Here is a 22,448-nt window from a genome sequence, read left to right as displayed (position 1 = left end):
AGGGGCAAAGAGAAATGATTGCAGTTACCTGACTCTTGGGACCACCTGTTCCAAATTATTCTTCGCTCTCCAAATGTTTATAATCTGACTCTCAAACAGCGACCCACCCATAGCGACCCAGCACCTTCCGGTAAACTTGACTTAGACTGCCTCCCGTAACATTTTAGGGCCTCCCCACTGCCGGTACATTTATTGACTCCCTCAAGGAACTGAGATGCGTGGTGCTGTGCTATCTATCGAAGGAACAAATCAAATTAGCCCTTGTACACAAACAGTCATTTTCCTTTATGGAATCATACACAGCCTGCTAAGTCTTGCAACTCACAAAGGCTTATAGCTGTATTTTCTAAATACTTAAAATGTTTTTTTCCCTGTTTAAAACAACAACAAGGAACTTTGGGGCAGAGTCAGAAGGTAGTTGTGTTCCATGCACTTAACAGCATCCAGAGTCAGCATGTCCGTGCAGGGGAAGGAGGGCAGAACTGTTCTCGGGGCCAAGCGTGCACAGCGCGGGGGCAGGCGCACGTCGGAGGGCCTGCGTTCTGGTTTCGCTTCGTCCGTTGCCTCTCACGAGGCATCTGGCTTCAGACTCCGTTCTCTCGTTAACAGAGTTGGAATAACCATAATAATAATAAATGCCCAACTCAAAGGGTTGTTTGTGAGAACCCATCCTAAACACACATGTCTGAGAGTTGACTTCAGGCCTGGCATACGAACGAAGGCTCAGTACCTGGCAGTGACTTCTGTCATTGTCATTAGCGCAAGCATATAATTCGCAAATGGAGAGGAATGGCCAAGGGGGGGAGGAAAAGGCAGCAAAAGTAAATTTGAAAACCTGTGGCTGTTTTCACCCTCTTTCTCCGGAAAGACAGGTCCTTTCTTACGCTGAAACTGATTGGAAATCGCACGTGATACAGAACAAGTCCCTGCCCTTGTGATTCCTTCCCAAGGGGAGAAGTGGGCCCGGGCCAGTCACTCCAAGTATTCGCTGCCTGATTGAGGGGAGTTGTGCCAGGATTAGGGGAGGTGTTAGTCAAACACCATTAGGCCAGGTTAAGATCTTCAAACAGCGAAATGAAGCATGGTCTGGAATTCTCCGCTAATTGTTTCCCTACCAGAATCTTCTTTCTGTTTTGTGTGTTTGGGTCTGTTTGAACTGCCACAAACGATGGGTGGGGGGCGGGGCGGGGGGAGGGAGGTGGGCTCTTCAGGAAGCTGTTATGATTGGGGGGGATGGGGATCAGGGAGGAAGGTGGGGAGCAGGGCAGTGTGTGTGAGTGAGTGTGTGTGTGTGTGTGTGTTTTCTGTCAACAGCCTGTGTTTTCTCAGCTCTGGGGTTCATTCTCTGGAAAGAGATTCCTTTTGAGTCTCGTCCACCAACGCCTTTTACGGAGCAGCTAGCTAGGAGAAAAGTTTCCTTCCACTAACAAAACCAGACTTGGCACAGGCAGGCGGTTCAACCCTCGGAGGTAACTGAATAACCAGCCACTTCACGTCCGCAGACGCCGCAGATAAGAACTACGTGATTAGGCGCATGCCACCTTTATATAAAATCTTCCAAGGAATTCGTATCTTCCCGCCCGGCCTACACACACAACACACTCAACACTCAAACATACATCACAAGCACCTCTGACCGGGGGCCACCGCCTAATACTTAGCCTTTTACTTGTCCCCCGAGACTTTTTACATTAACGAGGCCTACCCAGCCTAGACCAAACCTTACCCCGGTTGTAGCTCCCACCCATGCCCTTCTAGGAGATAATGCTCTGCTCAGGGTGTGCGTGGATACTTAGGGACAAGCAGATACCGAAACAGGATATCCCCACCCTCTTCATTTGCTCCTGACAGCCCCAGGCTCTCTCTGTGCCGGGAGAGGCATCTGTCATGAGTGGCCGGGAAGCCCACTTACGCACCATAACGGTCTGCGATTTTATTATACAAGGAGTTTATTGCTGGCCTAATTAGTCTCAAACTGGGCATTCCAGCTGAGGACACCTAAAAAACATCTGGTGGAAGGAGCGAGGAGGAGCCCTCGTTCTGAGCTGCTTACGGTTGCATTTCTGCATAGCTCGGCTCTCCTGCCCCGGACACAAGTTATCTTTGGAAAAGTAGCTGAAAAAATAAGGAAACGGTTTCTCCTTTGTGGGAAAGGAGTCATCTTGTCATGGGGGGGGAAGCAAAAGCAGCTGAAAGTGGACGTGCCTGGACTGGGTGCCCTTTTTCCCCCCCGAGCTGCAGGGATCTCAAGGGCTCGCTCCAACCCACACCAAGTGTCCTTAGCTGCACCACAGGGCATTTGTGCCGAGGACTTTTTTCATTCCCCACACAGCAGCTAGCGTTTTATCAATTTGCCAGTCTAGAACACGCTTGCGATCTCTTGCATGCAATTTAAAGCAGAAGCAATACCCCCGATTTGAAACAGTGTGTCTTGGGCGTTTTTTGCCAAGTGGTAATTCTATAACAAGTCAACAAATCATATCTCTTTATGATGTGCTTAATACACAACAAAAGGCATGAAAAGATTAGAAAGCGTAAGTGATTAAAGCAATCTGTTTTCTACAAACCCCCAAGTACTGGGAGAACATCTTCATTTTATTTATTTTACTTCACTCCCTTCAGTTATTTAATATTTAGGAAAGAGATTTATGTGGCTACAGAGTATTCTCACATACGCAGCTACTACACTAGGTGAGCTATTTCAAGATGGAGGGAAAATTGCTCACTCCTTTAAGATAGAATAATAATACCGTAAAGCTTAAGTTGCAACAGAAGACTAGAGTAGCTATTAACTATGTATGGGACAAATGAACTCATTAAAAGGTCCAGGCCCTTTGAAATCTAGCCTGCATTGGTCAAAATCGCAAAATGTGGAGTTTCCTCCAAAAGGCAGGAAGATTTCAAATATAAACATGATACTATGAATAGTCCAAAGCAAGATGCAAACCATCCTCACTTGTTATGTAAAAGTTTTGTTAAGTCTCCTTAATCTGAGGATGTCTAAATGCAAGGAAGTATAAAATTTAAGAGGTTTAAAGTGATGGAGAGAGAAAAGTGGGGTGGGGGTGAGGGGAGAATGGGTAAAGTTGCCTGAAAGATTTTTTTCATCAAGATTCCTTTTAAAAGGAGGTGCCCCTCTCCCTTCCCCCAAATGGGCCAGGGATAGGTTACAGGGCTGCTAGCTCAGGACTCAGGCTGGTAGCCGAAAATTTCACTCAAGCCAGAAAAGGCTCATGAAATGAATACATTTGGTTTGAAATACAACAACTGTCCGCCGGTCATAATTTCCTTTGGAGGGGAGCTCCCTAACTCAGACATAATTCAGCACTCAGATTCTTACTCGGTGTTTGTAAATCATCCCCCTTCCCCTGCGCTCGGGCCATCGGCTCCCCATTCTGATGCTCGCTGTTTCGCTGCCCCTCGTCACGAAACGGCACCTCCACCAGGAGTGATTTAGACTTCGACGTTATATTTAAAAAAGCTAACTAAAGATTACGTAGCATTTCGGGGAAAGGGGGAAGAAGAGAAAATAGTATCCACAAAAATGCGACATCAGTGTTGCTTTTTAAAAAGAAATCATCATTTCGAACGCAGCCGCGCGCACGCTGGTCCCTCGTAGCCGGGGCTTCGCTGGGGGGTGACAGGGACCTCACGCCGCCAAGGCGCCTCGCTTTCGACAGCTGAGAAATGCGCACTGAGGGTTTTGTGATGCGAGTGCTTTTACCAGCCCAGCTTTCCTAGCATTCCCCGAGCTGAAAAGCTATGTATTTGGGGGCAGGAAATATACTTAGGAGCGAGGGCCAGCACGGCCCTTTCACCTCCGGACCTCATGACCAAAACACAATGCCATTCTCGACTCCCTCCATTACGACACAATTCTCTCCTCCTTCTAAGCATCCTGTGGATGTGAAGTTTTTTAAGTTTCGGCTCCAACTTCGGCAAGCGCCAGGAAGCCCGCTCCGGCACGAAGCCCCGAGAGCCGGACCAGCGCAGGCCGAGCGCAGACGGGCTTTACAAAAGAAACGTAGCCTCAGGGACAAGGCTCGGCGAGAGGTTCCAGCCCCATCCCTGGGATCCCAGCGATTGCGCCTCGGTTACCCGATCAATAGCGCCCAAGGGCGTGCGTTGGGTTGCGGCTCCCGGTGCTTCTTCGGTCCGATCGCGGGAGCGCCCCTGACCGCGAACCACCCGAGCCATAAAACTAACCAAACGCATAGCCCAGAAGCATCTATCCCACTTGCGCGCCATGCACTTGTCCCGCGCTCGGGAGTGCAAACTTCAGGGTCGTTGCCCCACGGGCGTACGGGGAAACTGAGGCCCCGGGAAAATCCGCCCCGGAGCCTGGGACGGGTTTTCTCGAGAGAGGATCTGCTTGTTGTCCCCGCTGCCCGTATGCCGGAGGAGCCCGGAGAGCCCGGGGCGCCCGGATCCGGCCCGCGCGTCCCCAAGCGCCCCGACAGCTGCGGAGGCCCGGGCCTGGCAAGTGCCGCAAAGAGGCGCCAGGCGAGGGGTTCCACTTCCACCCCGGCCCGGCAAATCCCGGCGGGCGGCCTGGGGGTGGGCGCCGCGGAATGTACTCACCGCGCGCAGTGGAGAGGGCGCCCCGGCGCGGTGGCGGCTGGCGGACCTGCGCACGCGGGTCCGAAGCGGTGGGGCGACTGCGGCGGGCAAGTTGCCGCCTCTGCTGCCGCCGCTGCCTCCGCCTCCGCCTCCTGGGCTGCAGCGGCCGCTGCCTGCGCGGGGAGGACCGGCCCCTTCCCCTCCTAGGGCCGGGCCCTCCCTCTGCCCCCGCCCGGGTCCCCGCGCCGATGCGTGGGCGCCTGGGGGCGCCGAGGCGCGGCGGTGGGCTCGGCGGGTGCACACCTCCGGCGCCGGGACGCGGGGCTCGGGGCTCTGGCCCTGCAGCTGCCGCCGCGCTGCTCTCAGCGCCTGCAGCCCAGCCCAGCACGCTCGCTCCTGCCGGTCCTGGAGGAGGCGAGGGCCCAGCCTCCTCCCCACCCACCGACACCCCACACCTCCCCCTTCTGAACCCAGGCACGGCCTCTGAGAAAGGAAAGACTGCTTGGCAGGGACGGCAATTACACTGAATTCATTCATTCATCCGCCCCTTCATTCAACGTGTATCGTCTACGGTGCCAGGTACAGCACCTGGGAGGTTTAGCTAGACGGAGACGGACTGGTTTTCTCCGCTCCGGGAACTTACGTCCACATGGGAACACAGACCATAAGCAAACAACCAACTAAACAATCGAGACAACTTCAGAAGTTATCATTACTACGGGGGGGGGGGGCAGATTATGTGCTGTGGCAAGGGGAGGGACAATGATCTTGGAAGACCTCTGTGAGGATATGACACCTGCGTTGGAAGAAAGGGCCGTTGCTGGTGGCCTCTGTGGGAGGAGGGTTCAGGGGTCCCCTTTCAGCCATTCTACAGATAGAACCACTGAGGTCCCCAAAACTTAATTGGCTTACCCAGAGTCAGTGGTGTGACCCCCTCCCTGCACACACCCTGAAACGAAGGCACCCCACTTCCCCACCCTCTCATGGCCACCTCTCTCCATCCTGAGCACAATAAACGGGCTTCAACAGAGTCTGGGTAGCCGTTTTCTCCCTCTCACCTGCCTTCTAACGTCTGTGAATCCTACTGTGGGGCACCTAGGGTGCTTCAGTCCCCAGACTGTACCAACCACTGCCATTTGTGAAGCTCAGTCACATGCAGGGTGCCCGGATAAATCTGGATTTCACAGAAACAAAGAGTGAATTTCAACATCAGTGTGTCCACTGCAATAGGTGGTACCTACTTACCCTTAAAAAGTAGTCACTGGTTCTCTGAAGTGAAATTTAATGGGGTGCCTTATTTTTTATTTTTCTTTGCTAAATCTGGCCACTCTAAGCCCCACCCTTCCTTATTGTCTTTAATCTCTCAAAGACACGGAAATGTAGAAGCTGTGAGCATGCCCCTTTCACAAATGATCGAGTCTAAGTTCAAAGACGCCAGAAAGTGGCTGAGCCAGCGCTGAAATTCAGGTCCAGCTGACTCCAAAGCCCTTGATTTTGAGGTAATGATATAGAGCCCTGAAGTCCAGTAGTGGGGTTCCCGGGAAGCTGATGAGGCGTAAACCCCTGGGCCCCTTGCTAAGGCCTAGACAGAGGCCTAGAAACGTGTCCGCATGGTCACTGGTTCCTGTAAAACCAACAAAAACCATTTGCTTTTGACATTTAACAGCAAGCAGCAGAAACCACCGCCTCTTTCCATTTAGATTCCCCACTGTAGCACTTGACCTTGAGTAGGTTGGGGTGGAGTGGCCACTGGCATTTCGGGGATTCAGCCAAGGGCAAGTTCACCGGGGACTTGGTGATGGTTCTTGGTGAGGGACTTTCAGCTTCTTAAAAATCTGAATTTGTTGTGATTTTTTCTCAATTGGAAGAAAAATGTACTTTTGTACCTTAATTTTGGACTCCTAATTTTGTATTCTTTTTCTTAAATAAGACCCCCAAGTAGCGTAGGCAGCAGGCCCCACTACACCCAGGTCCACCTCCGGTCGTAGCTGGTGCCAACCCCGTCTGCTCCCGGAACTTCAGACAAGCGCCTGGCGAGTTCCGTGAGCACGGGCATTCTCCATGAGCTGGAGGCGGGTGAGAGGCCTGCCACTTCAGGCTGCAGGTGCCTCTTCTGCTTGCCAGGTGCAGAACGGACCTAGGCACGTGGCCTTGATTTTCTCTTCTCTGAAAATGAAGATAAAAGATAATAAATGAAGATAATAACATCTTGTGTTATCATCGTGACAAGCCCCTGAGATCCCGTTCGTAAAACACCTTCTCCTCTGACCGTCGCCGGCACTAGCAATTGCTCACGTATTATGACTCCGCATACAACGGCGTTGCCTGTCACACCTTTGCAAGAAGCTTCCAGGCATTATCAGGACGGCACCTGACTGCTCTCCATGGGTGTTTAATGTGTCTTGGCCCATGAGCCTCGGCATGCCGTTGTTTAAACAGCGTTAGTAGGCAGAATCTGTTTTCCTTGAAGGAACAGCATGAAAGGCACTAGAATAGCAAAAAAAAAAAAAAAAAAAGCAAATGAATTGCATGCAATGAATATAAGTGTGTGTGTGCGTGCACGCGCGTGTATACTGGATGAAGATGTGAAATGCACTTCTTCCTGCAGACCATGGGGAGAACACCGAAGAACACGTATTCACCAGGGATCATCGGCGGGAGGCAAAGGGTTCGTCCGTTTCCTTCCCACCGTTTTCACTCCTTCACCAGAATCTGCCCCATTATCTCATACATCGCAGCCACACCCCTGGGAGCTCCACAGGAGGCAGGTGCTTATTAATTTTATTTTTCCTTCTCTTAGGGCAGTGGTTCCCAAGCTTGGCTGCACATTAGTGTCTCCAGGGGAGCTTTTAAAAATCCCCGCGCTGGGGCCCCACCCCAGACCAATTAACCCAGACTCTGGGGGGAGGGACGGAGGCATCAGTATTTTTTTTTTTTAAGCTCTCCTGGTGATTCCAGTGTGCGGCAGAGAGAGGGCGAGAAGCCCGGTCTTTGGGAGAATAAGGACTTGACCCCAGATTCCCAGCAGATGAGGCAGAAGCTGAGATGGGACCAAAGGCTCCCGATTCTTAGTGAAGACCCTCAACCCCAACCACCGTCCTGTGTAAGATTGCCCCCTTTTCGTCCCTTTCTTTCCCTTGACTTTTTTCTTGTGAAGTATTTGGGCTCCTTTTAGAACGATCCCAGACAACATTTGAACATGCTAAACCATGAAACAGATTCTTGGGAGTGTAGACCACAGGCACACCTACCCTGAAAGACAACACTTCCCCCTCCAGCGTCTTTCACGTCAATACCCTCTGAAGCGAGAAGAGCAGCGTGACCTTGAAAACGGCTAACTTCACAACGTATCCAACGTGCATGTGCGTATCCTACAAGCACACATGCACTCTCCATGCCAAAATTATGCCTTATTTCTCTACACATTCCTTTCCCACGTGCAAAGACCTCCTCTATGGAAAAAGTACTCCATTAAACAAAATGTGTTTATTTAAACCTTGGCCCTTTCCAAAAAGGATTTGAGGTGGCATGCAAAAACATATATATGGCAGCAGAAAAAAGAGCACAAGAAAAAACAGTGGAGGGGAAACATGGGGAGGAAAGGATGAAAGTCAAGGGTGAGGTTTGCGCATAAAATGTGGGCTGGGGGGACTGAGACGTAGGTGCTGAGCTTCCTGGCAGCCAATGCAAAGAAGAAAATGTGATCGATTACATTAGTGCCTTTCCAACTTTCTTTTAGTCAAAAGTAAGCACGTTGTGCCCGTTTCAATGGCATATACCAGAGGACACACACACACACACACAATGGAATTATCTTCTAGAGGGCGGGTCCTTTGTACTACAGGCTTTCCCCACTAGGTGAGTGTTCTAGGAACCCATCTGTATCAGTGCACCGGCTGGTGCTGTCGTGAGAGGCTGCATTCAGCTTTAGTGGATTCCTTCTGAAGACTCTTCCAATGTGTTTCTCCCCTTTCACGACAGGTGATTTATGAGCGCACCTGCCCTCACCACGCTGACTGTTGGCAGTGTTGGGCCAACACCAGCATGACCCCTGTGCCCCGCCCTCCTTATTCACCACATCTCACCTGAAACGACTTTTTTGTTTGTTTGTTTCCCTGGATGAAAAAAGTCCTCAAAAGGAAATGTTTTGCCGACGGGGAAGAGGTGAAACCCACAAACAAAAATGTCAGAAGCACTAAAAGGCATCAAAATCGATGAGTTCACAGACCGTTGTGAGCCGTGTAATAAACATCTCGATAGGCATATTGCATCAAATGGAGGATATTTGGAAGGGCAGTGAACTTTAAACATGTAGGAATAAATACACAATTTTTATAAATAAATTCCATTTTGGGGGGTCCCCATCACATACTAAAACTGAAATAAAACAAGGAGGATCAGGATGGCCACCACACAAGGATGACACACAAGTTAGTGAAATATTCCATATTTTCATGGGGGAGTTGAAGGGCAAAAAGGTCAAGCAGGTGAAGAAACTCAGTATAGAAAACGGTGGTGAAGGTTCCCAGCCCTACCTTCATGCTTCACACCTTTCTCCTGCGGGTGCTTGTAAGGGTCTGGAAGGAACCCCGAAAACTCTGCAGAGCCAAGACTGAAAGCCATGGATTTCGAAGCACTTTGCTCTGTCCACGACGCTCAGTGTCCATAAGGCAGGAACAGACAGAGGTACTTGAACAAATCGGCGCTTTTCCTGATATTGGCCAGGAGTGAAGTTTTCCCAGGGGTCCTTATAAAAGGGTCACATGCTGTGTCTGTGCAGGTGGGGCAGGGGGCCTGTGCAAACACATGAAGTATAAAATACTCCATGACCCTCCGCTGGCTGCTGTGGCTCAGTGGATTGAGCACAGGTCTGTGAACCAAAAGGTCGCTGGTTCGATTCCCAGTCAGGGCATATGCCTGGGCTACAGGCTAAGTCCCCAGGAGGGGGCATGTGAGAGGCAACCACACATTGATGTTTCTCTCCCTCTCTTTCTCCTTCCCTTCCCCTCTCTCTAAATCAATAAAATCTTCAAAAAAACCTCCATTACCCACCCCCAATTTTTATTTTATTATATATTTGTATATAGATAAGAAACATATCTCTCTCACATACACCTTATCCCTAAAACACAAATGCAGGCATACTCCAACATACCCCCAGTAAACAGGTTCCCAATAGACCAACTCTTTGTTTTTGATATCCAAGCTTCATAGAAGGTGCATTTCTCATAACCTACAGACAAGTATTTATAAAGCAAAACATATATTTGTATCCCCAAAACTCGATGTAACATTTCTATCAAAATAGCACACAGTAAAAGTAACTTTTCTACTATTGTGGAGAGAACACTCGAACCACATTTGGGAAAGTCCACCAGGCAAAGAAGGGGACGTGCCGTGGGTGTGGCCTCGTTGTCACACACTCATCGACTGTTTGTTGAAAACTCCCCTGCCTGTCTGGTGGTCGTGAAGCCAGGCTGTAAGTACTCTGGGTCCTAACAAGCTACTTCGACACTTGGTCAGCATTTTGAGCTCCTCGTTCCATTAGAGAAAACTACTTTGGGGCTTGGGTGGCCATGTCATACACAAAGATTTTTTTCCCTTTAACATCACAAGACACCAGCTCTTGGGTATACTTTTAGGCAGAGCATCAGAACTTCAGGATCACCAGTGTTCAGTGGAAGATGCTGATGTCTGCAGGGGGAGGGAGCTTCGAGACACCCAAACACGCTGCCCTCAGCCCGCACGGCCCCTCCGGACACAGCCCCGTGGTTTTCACCTGCGCAGCATTCAGGCCCTGCTCACACGCTCCCACCCCAGACAGGCCCTCCCCTGACTCCTCTGTCCAAACCAGTGTCCTCAGCCCACACAACACCACATCACGTATGTGCCTGTTTCAGGGTTCACGGTCCGTCTCCCCCACCAGAACAGCAGCTCCGCGTGAGCAGGGACTCGACTGTCTTTGCTCATGGCTATGTCCTCAGCACCTGGAACAGTGCGCCTGGCACACAGGGAGGAACTTGATCAGTGGTGGGTGGATGCATGAAGACGAAGTACGAATGAAATGGGACGGCTTTTGTTGCTGCCCAGACTGACCACAGTCGTGCTGCCCTTTCCCATCCCCCTTACTGCACCACCCCCCTCCCCCCGAAATAAATACACAGGAATAAAAGGGACTGAGAAGCCCGTTCTTCTGAGGGACCACAAAGTGCTCAAGATAAGTTCAAGGTTGTCTTCTCCTTTTCTCTTACACTCTCTCTTTCTCTTTGTTCTTCGGTGAAAACCTCGAGGATTCAAAGATGAGGAAGGGAGGCTAACCCAGGTGGCCAACGTCCATCCTTCCCTTCAGGGACTTGTTAGGAGGCAACAGAAGGCGCCAAATGAGAGGAGGATGAAATGGAGCTTCGGCCGGAGGATGCTGGTAAAACCCAGCAAAGGAGCAGCCTCTGTGCGTGCAAGACCTCCAGCTATGAGCAGCTTTCCAATCCACGTGTGTGTGTATGAAGAGTGCGCGCACCGCTCCAGGCAGATTCCCGCAGCCACGCTGGGGCCGGGCTGGCTTTCCCATAAGACCCCCAGGCACTTCTGCCCCTCCCTTCTTTGGCATGTCCTTCAAAGGCCTGCCACTTTTTGCTTTATTTTTTTAATCCTATAGAGAGAAAGCAGATAGGATGGCTTTTAAATACATTTGGCTTCCCTTTCTTCCTTGCCTTTAGTTAAATATATCATCTTTGGTGGTGAACAAAGCCAACGGGTCTTCAGTATGTGTCAGGGGCATGACCTTGGAAATGTTGACCGGGACACCTCGGAGGTCTCCAGAACCCAACCAGATGTTGTTGTAAATTCTAAAAGACTCTGTGGTCCTGAAGACGTGGGGAGTACCCAGAGAGACTATAGGAGTCCCTCAAGTTCAAAGGTCTAGAGACTTCCTGTCAAGATGGCAGAGTAGGCAAACACTGTGTCAGCCTCCTTCCACGGCCATGTCAAAATTACAACCAAATTACAGAGCAACTGCCTTGAGACCCACCTGACGCTTAGCTGAACAGAATTCCTGAAAGTAAGGACATAAGGAAGCCACCTGGAGACCGGGTGGGAGGGCAGAGATGATGAGAAATGGGTTGGTCTCCCACCCACGGGTGGTGGTGAAGAAACGCAGGGGATATCTTGGCTTCGGAAGCCCCGGTGAGGAGCAAAGGATCCCAGCCCCACCCTGGGCTCCCCAGCACAGGTCACCAGGGCCAGGAAGAGGAGTCCCCATGACACCTGGCTGTGAAAACCAGCCAAGGTTGCACCCCAGGGAGGTGGGTGGCTGCTATAGTCCCGGGCATTCCTCTCGAGAAGCCCACCAATGGGCTGGTTTGCCCACAGGCTCGCGTGCTTTAAGCTCCAGGGCTGGGGCAGCAGCTTGAAAAGCATCAGGGACATCGGGCCAGGAACTAAACTGACCAGCTGCAGGGCAAGGCCTGGAGGCACAGGGGTCAGGGCAGCCTTCCCTGGGGACAGAACTGTGGGCAGGTGCCACCGCTCCTTTGTTCAGCCCTTCCCCCATCCAGTCGCAGTTGCCGGTGGGCCCCGGATCTGAGCTCTCCGTGAACCAAAGGTCTAGAGAACTTTTGAGCATGGAACACTTTGAGAGCAAAAGGGATACTATTAGTAGTAAAGTAAAAACCAGGACTGCCCCAGGCAAACAGGGACAGATAGCCACGCTGCCTAAGCAGGGTGACTTAGACCTGTGTCGAGAACCAAAGGTGTGTGTCAAATGTAGTCAGGTAATCACATGGGAGGTAGCTGCAAACTTCCAGGAGTAGACCAGGGGCCGAGAGCCACCCTTCCTGCAGTGATGAATTGACATAACTGTTCTCATTATGGTTCAGGGCATCCTATCCACAGCTCTGACAACCCTCCAGTGCCCTGGACCCAATCACTGGTTGTTATGCAACCTCATCATGCTGAGAAATGTTCTCTCCAAACCCATGGGATGATAGAATGAATTCCTATGTGGATATTGAAATCACTTTCCCTGGATTCTGCAGTTGCTTATCTCTGACTCTGCAGGAATCTCTAGAACATGTGCCAGGGATCCCCTGGGCCGTCTGGTGAAGTCTAAGGGCATCATCTCAAAACAATGCTTCGACCTACACAAAAATGCATGCAATGCGCCCCTGGGGCTGGGAGCACTGCTCGTCAACAAGAAAAGAAAGAACAGATTCTTACCTCATGTCACACACAAAAATCGACCCAGAATGGATCACAGCCCTGAACGTAAGTCCTAAAATCATGAACTTTCTAGAAAACAACACGGGAGAAAATTACGGCAACCTCAGGGTAGGTTAAGGTTTCTTATACCACAAAAAGTCCAAACCATGGAAGAAAACATTGATAAGCTGGACCTCACCAAAATTTAAAACTTTTGTTCTTTAAAAGACAAAACTAAGAAAACAAAAAGACAAGCTACAAACCAGGAGAAATGGTGTAGGTATTTAAATGGTGTAGGTATCAGACAGACATTTAAAAAACATAAAAAGAATATATAACAAATATATGAAGAACTCTCACAACTCAATAGATGACAAATAACTTGATTTTTTTTAAAGGGGAAAAATTTTGAACAGACACTTCAAAAAGTGTGCACATAAAAGATGTTCGCCATCATCAGTCATCAGGGAAATGCAAATTAAACTATAGTGAAATATTATTACACATCCATTAGACTGGCTAAAATTAAAAGACTGACTATAGCTAGAGTTGTCAAGGATGTGGAGCAACTGGACTCTCTTATGTTGCTGGTGGGAATGTGAAATGCTATAACCACTTTGGAAAATTGGCAATTCCTTAAAAAGTTAAAAATTCCCCCACCATCTGACACCCAATTGAAAAGAAAGCAAGTCCACACAAAGATTTGTGTATGAATGTTAATAGCAAGTTTATTTGTAACAGCTAAAAGCTGGAAACAGTGTAATTGTCCACCAGCAGGTAAAGGAATGAACAACTTGTGGTATGTCCATACACTGAGTTACTACTCAGCAATGAAAAGAAGAAAAGCAATGTATGATAAACACACAGCATGGATAAATGTCAAAATCATTAGGCTGAGTGAAAAGGCCAGATTCCCACTCCTGCTCACAAAATAGACTCACAATGCATGGTTTCATTTATGTAAAATTCTCAAAAATGCAAACTAATTTATAGTGACAGAAAACAAAACAATGGTCAGCTGTAGATGGGTATGGTAGAAAGATGGATTATACAGGGGCAGAAAGAAACTGTTGGGGGTGGTAAAGTCCATTGTCTTGATTGTGGTGATGGTTTCATGATATCTATACATCTATATATATGTGTGATATAATTTAACACTTTATTTTCACTTTATGTTTCAATTAAACCTCAATAAAAATATGAAAACATTGGGATATGGTCATGAGTTTCTTTATTAATGCATTAAATAAGGAAGATCTAGCACCAGGCCTCATAGCTTCCATAATTTGGAAACAATGCTGAGTATAAAAATATTTAAGGATATTTGTAATAACCGTAAGATAATACAAAAACACCTGTGATTTGTATTGGCGACAGAGTCACAGGTCCTGCTAATGTTACTGTGGTTTGTTGCCACATTCATATTTGAAGGGAATGCTAAATTTCACTTAGAAGTTGGTGAAGATAAATACACTTTTTTTCCACCCACATTTACAGATCCCTCCCACCACACACACACACTGAATTCTATCCATGGACCCCAGTTAAGAGTCTAGCAGGAAGCGGCCTCAGCTAACTGACTGAAGATAATAATCTCCCGAGAAGGTAAGCATATTTAAACCCCAGGAATATTTAGAGTTTATTATAGAAATATCAAGAATGGGAAAGAAATTTTAACAGTAAGCATATTTTAACTGAGATAAAATTCAGAAATAAATGTGGAAATACGTGACAGGGTCCAAAATCCTGATAGTAATATTTTTGTTAAGAAGGAATCCGTTTCTATTTAGTTAATGTACATATTTTAAGAGACTGATGTTTAAGAGGTCTAGGGCTATTAAGATAACATGTTGGTCAGACCTGTTGAGGATAGTTTAAAATGGAATCATTGCTTAGACATGCAATTTTAAACTTCAAGTCGTACTAAGTTTCTATGCAATCATTGGAGAGCGGAAGAGAAAAGATATACTGTTCAAGTGAGATTTATTAGATTCACAAGAGTGGGCTGAGTAAGTAGGAACACTGGACATTTGGAGTGCTTGCAAAGAAAATCCAGAATATTAAATTTAGAAATGCCTTTTCAAATGTTTGAAGGCATTTAATTAGCTAAGCTTATAAACGGGACCAAATACTAATCAATGACTTCCTTAAAAACAATGGCCGATTTTTGTTCTTCTGTCCTGAGAAGTAGAACAATGGATTTGAAAAGGAAATGTAAAAACACAAGCAGGAAAACTAGGTTTGGGAAACCGTCATTTCTGTGGTTCCAGATTATTTCCTAGACTTTGTGTATGGCCTGCTCGGTACACATCCCGCCCAAACTCACAGCATGCAGTGTGGAGGACGGAAAACGGAACGAGCCTTGGAGACCCAGGGTCCTCCTCTCATCTCGAGTTCATTCTTCACCTAAGTGCCTCTCCTGTCCCCGTGTCGGGGCCTCTGCCACGGAGAAATGAGCCACCAACACAAGAAAATTCTTTTCAGTGACCTAAGGAGAAGAAAGGTCGCTCATTACACTGGGCTTAGGGACAAATTTAAATGACCGCACCACTTAATTTTTCAGAATAGCGGAATACAAACAAAATGCTAAACGGGTGAACAAATGCGCATTCATTGCCAAAACCCCAGTTGGTTTGGACAGCATTTCCCCCGGTTCCTTCAGCAGAGTTGATTCCCTTGGCCTGCCCTGTCCGGCACTGCAGAAAATTCTCAGGGGAAATAAAATAGCCTTATAATAAGCATTTTTGACAATTTACAACATGAATGGCCACTAAAGACCAATATTTTAACTTCCCTTCTCTCAGAATTACTGGGAAGATATAAAGTAAAATAATCTTTTTATGAGGATTCTTATTTCCTCAATTTGAGGTCATTTCTTCCTTTATCAGATAATTTCCTTTTAGAATTCAGACTGGATTATTTAGGCTGTCAGTTTGGCTGCTGTGACAGACAGATATTTCTCATAAGTAGCTTTTATTTGATATTCTTTTTTCTCACTTAGAATTCTGGATAGGTCATTGATGGCTGCTTTGGTGGCTCCGCGGTCATGTAGGATCTAAGTCCCTCTGCTTTGTTGCTGTGCCATCAGCAACAAGTGGCTTCCATTCTATAGGCCAACATGGCTGCCCTGACTCCAGTCATCACATCTGCATTCCAGCCAGCAGGAAGGGGGAGAAGAGCTGCAGGGGTCACTCCTTTCTCCTAAAGGAACTTCCCAGAAGTTAAACGTATCATCTCCATTCACATCCTATTGACCAAGCCTAATGACATCACCATGCTTAGCTGCGTGGGAGATGGGGAAATATAGACTTTAGAAGAAGCATTTGCTGGATGTAAAACACATAAGCTATGAATAGTTCAAAACACATTTATCAGGAGTTCCTATAAATCAGTAAGACCAAACCAAACGATCCAGTATGGTAGTGAATAAGGAGCATGAGTGTGCAATTAAACCACGAACTAGAAGAGGCCAATAAACATTTAAAAAGACACTCGACTTTATTAAAAACCCGGAATACACAAAATAAAATACTCTGAAATATTAGTTTGCACCTTCCGATTGGTCAACACAGAAGAGATGAGTAACAACCAGTTTGGGTAAAGCCGTGAGGACGTGGGTATGCTCGTAAGTGCTGGGAGATAAAGCAGTGATTCAGCCTCTGTGGAGGAAGGGTCAACAATTAAATATATGCATATATTTATAAATTATATTTTAAATGTATATATCCATATTACTTTGCTTTAAGTTTTACATATTCATATAAATCTAAAGTGTGCATACCTTCCATGGCGGAAATTCAACTTCTATTCATCTGTCCTGGAGAAAGAGGCCTGTAGGGAGCGCCCCAGGAAGCATATATAAACATCCTCGTCCAAGTGTTATAATAGCAACAAGTTGGAAACCGGTTAGACCAATAGGGAATTGGCTAAATAAATTAGGGTATAAACATTGCAGCATTTAAAAAGATAGAGGTGTATGCTCATAAAATCTCTCCGGGATATCATTAAATGAAAAGAAATTACAGAACGAATATGCAAAATATGGTCTCATTTATGTTTAAAAATCTACACCAAACACAGCTCTCTCCCCCTCCACCCCTTCACCCCCTCCTGATGGTCTGCAAACATACCCCTAGAGCTAGTACCAGCGGTTATTTAAAGGAAGGGAACTCGTTTTAGAGGAAGGGTAGAGGAGGAATCAAAGGCAACTTCAATGTATATGTATTCTTTGATTTTTAAAATGATAATAATGCATTAATATATTCATGGAGTAATTAAAAATAAATTGTACAACCAATCACTTTAAAAAGACAAATTATTTGACGTTAAAAGAAATAATATGTGTAAATTCCGCAGCACAGACCTGGCACATAGTGCAATGCTATCATTCCCCTACTTATTGGTAGGTGGTGTCTGACAAAAGCCTGTTCCCCACAAGGCAGGATCCCGGGTTCCCGGCTCGATCACTGATTTGCTTTGTGACTGTTCCCATTTCTGCTTCCCAGTTGCTCATCTGCAAAGTGAAGGGGTTGGACTGAGGTCTCCCTCAGCATCAACATTCTGTGATTAGACGCATTTTGCAAAAGTCCGCGTAAATGGATTGCATGTTGGTTTTCTATTGCGGTGTCCCATACGGTCACAGACGGAGTAGCTCCAAACGACACACACAGTTTCTGTGGGTCAGGAGTCCAGGCTCAGCCTCACCAGGGCCTCTGCACAGCATCTCCCCCGGCTGCAGGCACGCACGGCCAGGCTGCGCTTTCACCTGGAGGCTGAACCACCAGGGGAGGACCCGCTCCCAACCTCCTGTGGGTTGTTGGCGTGATGTGTTTCCTGTGGCTGTATGAGTGAGAACCCCGCTCCCGAAAAGCCATGCGGGGGAGGCCGCTCTCGCATCCCAAAGGCTGCCTGCCCTTTCTTGTCACATGGTCCTCACCACGGGCAGTTCCGGTCACCAAAGAGGGACTCGTACTCATCAGAGGGAGTTCACACTCACCTTGATGAGAGCATGCTCACCACGGGGAGTTCACACTCACCTTAGTTCACACTCACCACAAAGAGCTCACACTCACCACAGGCAGTTCAACTCACCGTGGTAAATTCACACTCACCATAGACAGTTACACTTACCATAGTGAGTTCACACTCAGCATAGGCAGTTCACACATAGCTGTTTGAGTCTAATGGGCCAGACTCTCTCTTACCCTAGTGCATGCTAGCGTGACAGGGTCCCCCCCACACTCCTATACACACACAAAATATTTATATATATTTTTATGTATAAGCTTCCTGTGATTTGTATGTATATAAATTAAATATATAAATATACAAATGTATATAAATTATACATACATATATAAAATTATACATGTGTAAATTATATAGAAATGTACATAAATTATATATAATATTATCTCTCACACACACTATATATATATATAAAATCACTGGAATGACTTCCTTTACCTTCACCACATAATGTAACCTAACTAAGGGGATGGAGTAACCTAACTCCATCACTTTTGCCATATTCTATTGGCTGGAAGTAAGTCCCAAGTGCCCCCCGCCCCGCCATCTACTGGATATAACACCACAGAGTGGAGATCACAGTGACCACCTTAGAATTCTGTCTGTCTCAATATCTCGAAGTTGCAATTATTTTTTAAAAAACAGTCTTCTATCTTTTCATTGATGAAAGTATTTAGACAGTGGAGTAGGGAGGAGGAAAAGGGATGTATCAGGAAGGTAAAATTTCATTTCCAGCATGGAGTTTTGCAGCAAAGATGGCAAAGCTTGCCCGCTAGAAATGTTATTTGTGATTCAGAGCCTACTATATACACTAATTTTAAGTCGTCCCTTCAAGCCATCGAGCGCTGAAAAATACATATTTAAAGAGCAGGTGAAATTGAATCACCTCTAGACAATTATTTTGAAAAATTAATTCCTGCCTGATACGAAAAAAAAATCAAGGCCATCATCTAGATTGCATTTTTCCCCGTAATTTTTTTGTACAGTCATATTAAACGCTGAGCACTGGGTGATTGGCATGCTTGGAGGGCAAAGTTAAGATTAAAGAATCAAATAAAGTGAGTCCCTTGGAAAGCTGTATTTAGGCTGAGATCATTTGCATGGAACTGTGTGAAGCAAGGAGGAGAAGAATTAATCCGATACCCTTTCAAAAATACGGCAGTGCCGACCTAGGAGCAGGCCCAGAAACTGCAGACGGATGGGAGGAAGAGGAGGGGAGAATGGATCTTCACACTGACAGTGGCGAGTCCAGATGGAGTGGGTTCCTCTGGGGTTTTCAAGGCCTCCCCTTAATATCAGGTGTTGAATCTGCAGTTCCGAGATGGAAACTCGCACTCCATCTTTACGGGGGCAGCATCTTCCGCCCCAAGACCACGCTGGCCTCTTGTGCGGAGAGAAACAAACGAATCCACAAATGCTCTTCTACACTGGCCCCACGAAATGTTTGTGGGGGCCAGGGTTTGGCTGGCCTTCTTGGCCTCCCTGGCCTCCCAGCAAATGGGTGGTTTGCCACAACAGTGAAAACAAATGTTGCTGCTAGGGAGCCACTTCCCAGGCGAATAAACATCTTCAGCAGAAGTAAACATGGAGAGTACTAGGACAGGGCAAAATAAAGTCCTTTCCAGCTCATGTTGTCAGTGGAGTAGAAATGTAGTTACGCGTGAAAGTGTCCTAAGGCAGCTGGTTTCGGGGTGGATTTTGTTTGTCCAACACATTGTTTCAAAAAAGAGGTGTTTTTTTCCTTTTTAAATAGATGCCATTATTAATAACAAGAAAATTTCCTGTATCTCGATTCCTAACTTTTCCTGAAAACTGGAGCATCTGTCAACACTAGGCTTACATTCCTGCCTAACTGGTATCAACTGATACTGAGGGGTGGTTATTCTCTCCAGCTCACCACAGTCTCCACCACCCCCTATTGTCTCGCACCTGGCTTCCTTCATTCCTCTCTACTCCCTGGCTCCTGTAGGATTTGAATTTGCAGCCCTTACTTTGATGCATAGCTAAGCTTTTCAACTTGGAGGACATCAAGTCTAACCCTCTGATGTGACAAGTGGTAAAGCCGAGGCAATCACACAGTTAGGTAGACACTGAACTGAACTGGATCCCGCGGTCTCCTGCTTTTCCTGCCCGGATTTATGGAGATACTCTTGGTACATAACACTGTGTAAGTTCAAGTGTACAAGACGTTGATTTGATACACTTATATATTACAACATAATTATCACCATAGCATTAGCTAACGCCTCCATCCCGTCATATAATTTCCATTTCTTTCTGTAGCGAAAACCTTTAATATTCATGCTGTTAACAGCTTTCAAGTACATACTGCGGTATTGCTCCCTGCAATCACAATACCGGGCATCGGATCCCTAAAAACCCTTCATTTTCTAACTGAAAGTTTGTGCTCTCTGATTTCTAAGTGATTTCTCTTCCCGCTGTGGCCCTGCTTCTGTTTCCCCACATCCATCAGCAGGAGTTGAAATTCTCTAACTTTCTTGCCAATGACGTGACTAAAATGTACTATTAAAGGGTTTTTTTGACAAATGCGAACTGCTCGGCATCTGTTCGAGCAGAGGGTCCGCTCTGAGGCCCTCTGGGGACCTCCGACTGGGATGTGCCCAAGTGTCACCACGGCAGAGTAGACCAGATCACCCACCGGGACCGCCATGACGATATAAGGACTTTTCCTTCTAATATATCATTTTAACCTAAAATAATAAGACATTCAGCCTGACTCATAGCTAATGTGCCCATTGGCACGGTGCCCCAAGCCCGATGGCGTTCACAGGCTCGGGTCCCTGAGCGCGTCTGAGACATCCCGAGAGAAGAGCTGGAGACTTCCGGCACCCAGGGCTGGGGGCAGCGCGCTTCTCGGTAAGTCGATTAATTTATGCTGCGGAGAGATGAACAAATGCTACTTAAAATGATGTGTGCGCCCTCTCCTTTTCTCAGACAACTTTCCGTCCTCCCCCCCACCCTATTTTTTGGAAAGTCCTTCACCTTGGCAGGTCATTAGAGGAACCCTTGAAATGGGTTTTTAGATTTTTCAGGAAGCTGAGAACTTTTCTCTTTCTCAGCTCCCACCAAAAAAAAATCACCTCCTTTTGGTCAGGCTAGATGTTCCAATCCACGCCGGTCCACCATTCACTGAGTAGGCTGGTCCCCTGGTCGCTACCCAGGAGCATACATCCTGGTGCACTCTCTTGTTGCACGCCAGCAGCTGCCTGCAGGCCTCTCGAAGTGAGAACTTGAATTAGAGTTTGCCAGACACTTTGGGTGAAGAGGAGCCCCATCAAATGGCCTTCTGCACTGGCTGCCCATGCACAGGGGGTGGCAGAGTGACCACAATTTGCCCCTATCCGTTCTAGCCTCCTACCATTACGCATGCACCTTCTCGGTGACCTGGGGTGCCAAGCTCAGGTCTGGAATTCTTGGGCTTCTCCGAGCTCTGGTTGGAATGGCGCCCAGCCCACAACCCATTACTCTTTTCTTTCTATCCCTAGCTCCGTCTTACTACGAGGGGCTCATTGCACGCCAGTCTGAAGGTCCATGCTCTGTCCCACCCCTTTGGCTTTCCCTGGGGCTGCAGGGCGAGTATCTTGCTGGGGCACCCTGCTCTTGGGAGGCCAGCCCTGGGGAAGAAGCTCACACAGCCCTGGAAGGAAATCCCAGGCTCCCAGGGTACACGGTGTGGGAGACCGAGTGTGTGCTGTGGGTGTGTGCATCCTCTGGCCCTGCTGACTCCACCCCCTGAAGGGGACACAGCCCAGATGGACCAGATGGGGGCTTTGCAGCCGCTCCACTTTCAATTGAACCGACCCTTCCCAAATGGCAATGGACAAGTGGCCAAAGGGATTCCTTAGGGAGAAGATGATGGGAGTAATGCGAGCATGGGAAGAGGGCAGAGTTCGCATTCCTCCCGCTCCAGCCTCTTGGTCAGCCGCGCTCCTATTCTGGGCCTTCAGGGTAAAGGTGGCACTTGGAAAATGGGAGAGAAAAGGAGAGCTTTTTAGGAGAACGCTGGACTGTGGAGAGAGCAGTCTGAAAGCAGATGTTTGGGGGGTTCCTGTGAAGGGGTTACTGCTGATGCATTTGCATGATGGAGAAGGACGAAAATGACCTATAGAAATGCTCAAAACTGTGCATGATTTGAAGACCTGGAAACAAAATTTTCTGATATGATTGCAGTCATCTCAACCTAGTATTTCTACAGATTTGCAACTCTTGCATTAAAAGTGTCAAGATTCAACACTTTTCAATTCGTTTTCGGGAACAAGAGCTTAGCCTCAGGGAAGACAGAGATGAGCAAACAGATGTCAATAAACACCTCTGAAAGACTGGTACATGGAATTGGAAGGTGGAAAGCATGTTTAAAAAATAACTTCAGCAAGTGATACTCTTCGTTCAATTGGAAGACATACGTTTACATGTCTTTGTGGGGCGACTTTTTCATCCACGGCAGCCTTTAGAATCGAATGTTGATGTAACCTGTACCATATAATTTTACACCAAGAATTTAAAAATAAGGAAGGATATTAAGTCACAGTTTCATCATTCAAATGGTAATAATAATCTAGTGAGAGTGAAAAGAGTTTTCTAGTGTCTTTGAATAATTTTTCAAAATATCATTGATTTCTTCATCACCCCCTCTTTCCATTTTT

The 22,448-nt window shown here is 47.2% G+C and overlaps 1 protein-coding gene and 1 non-coding gene across 5 annotated transcripts in view; one reads left to right on the top strand and one right to left on the bottom strand.

Moving 5' to 3' along the window:
• EYA2 (EYA transcriptional coactivator and phosphatase 2) overlaps nt 1–4,966 on the bottom strand; it is a 203,312-nt gene extending 198,346 nt beyond the window's left edge. For 2 of the 4 annotated variants that reach the window (XM_028524136.2, XM_036009931.1), the window contains exon 1: nt 4,582–4,957. The gene's annotated coding sequence lies outside the window, so the exon portion shown is untranslated. Of the gene's footprint in view, nt 1–4,581 lie in introns of all 4 variants that reach the window. The other 2 variants (XM_036009933.1, XM_036009928.1) reach the window with 2 other exon arrangements.
• A 3,946-nt stretch (nt 4,967–8,912) lies between these two features.
• On the top strand, nt 8,913–9,014 carry LOC114507133. The gene has a single exon (XR_003685409.1). It is a non-coding gene; the product is annotated as a U6 spliceosomal RNA (small nuclear RNA).
• Nucleotides 9,015–22,448: the final 13,434 nt, after the last annotated feature.

This window comes from Phyllostomus discolor, chromosome 9 (assembly GCF_004126475.2).
Source record: "Phyllostomus discolor isolate MPI-MPIP mPhyDis1 chromosome 9, mPhyDis1.pri.v3, whole genome shotgun sequence".
Taxonomy (NCBI): domain Eukaryota; kingdom Metazoa; phylum Chordata; class Mammalia; order Chiroptera; family Phyllostomidae; genus Phyllostomus; species Phyllostomus discolor.
This window is presented reverse-complemented; position numbering and strand designations above follow the sequence as displayed.